Genomic DNA, 998 nt, shown 5'->3' with positions numbered 1-998 from the left:
AAGGCAATATGAGTTGGCACAAACTGGTTGAATATATTTCAATACCTTTGCGTTGAATTTTGAAAGTGCTAGGCAATATAAATATCACCATAACAATAGGTGGTCGGAATAATGTATATAAAATACAATATAATAGGTTATATTCAAATTCGAATAGAGGGAAATGAAATAGGGGATTCCATTCATACATATATTAATATTCGATTATATTCATTGTAGGCTGGTATATTCAATATAATCTAATCTAGGCAGTGAATTTCGAATATTTCTATATAAATAAAGTAATAATAAAATGTGCCGCAATGTAGCATGACACAGCCATTGCGCGGGTACACTACACCAATTGGTGATACATATAGAACTTTGGATTATTTGATTCAGATTCAGACTTTTGAATTATTAATTATAAGTCGATTTATGTTTTTATTAAATTAATAATTTTCAATTAGAATAAATAAGAATTTTTGTAAATTTTATTTAAAAATGTTTCTTATACAACAATCGAAAGTAATTAATTTAAATGTTTCTGCATGTCAATGAGATTATTGAAATTAAGCAATGATGATTCATAACGTAGTTAATTTGTAACTATTTAGAGGTTTGCAACGAATGTCCCCCAACCAATTTTCAAAGTTTGACAATAAAAAAAATTATTTTACTGGACAATTTTTTTTTCATTCGTTTTCAGCATTTCCTATAGCAACAAAAATAATATTCATGACTTGGACCCCTTTGTGGAAAACTTTTCTTTTGTTTTCTCAACCAAATATTCATATTACCAATATTCTGTTTGTGTTTGGAGTTTTGTAAGGGATACATGGAAAAGCCAATCATTGATTATTGGGGGGCTTCCTCCCCATTGAACAAAGTACCCCAACAAAACAAAAGAAAAACAAACAACAATCAAATGAAACAACACAAAATCCAAGAAGAATAAAACTTTTTCTTAGCTTTATGGTGAAATTGTTTTTGATTTACTGCTAAAGGGGGTCCCCTAT

This window comes from Musca vetustissima, unplaced genomic scaffold, assembly GCF_032173495.1.
Source record: "Musca vetustissima isolate MV318-11 ecotype Yass unplaced genomic scaffold, APGP_CSIRO_Mvet_v1 utg4709, whole genome shotgun sequence".
NCBI lineage: Eukaryota > Metazoa > Arthropoda > Insecta > Diptera > Muscidae > Musca > Musca vetustissima.
The sequence above is the reverse complement of the archived record's forward strand: the minus strand, read 5'-3'. Positions refer to the sequence as shown.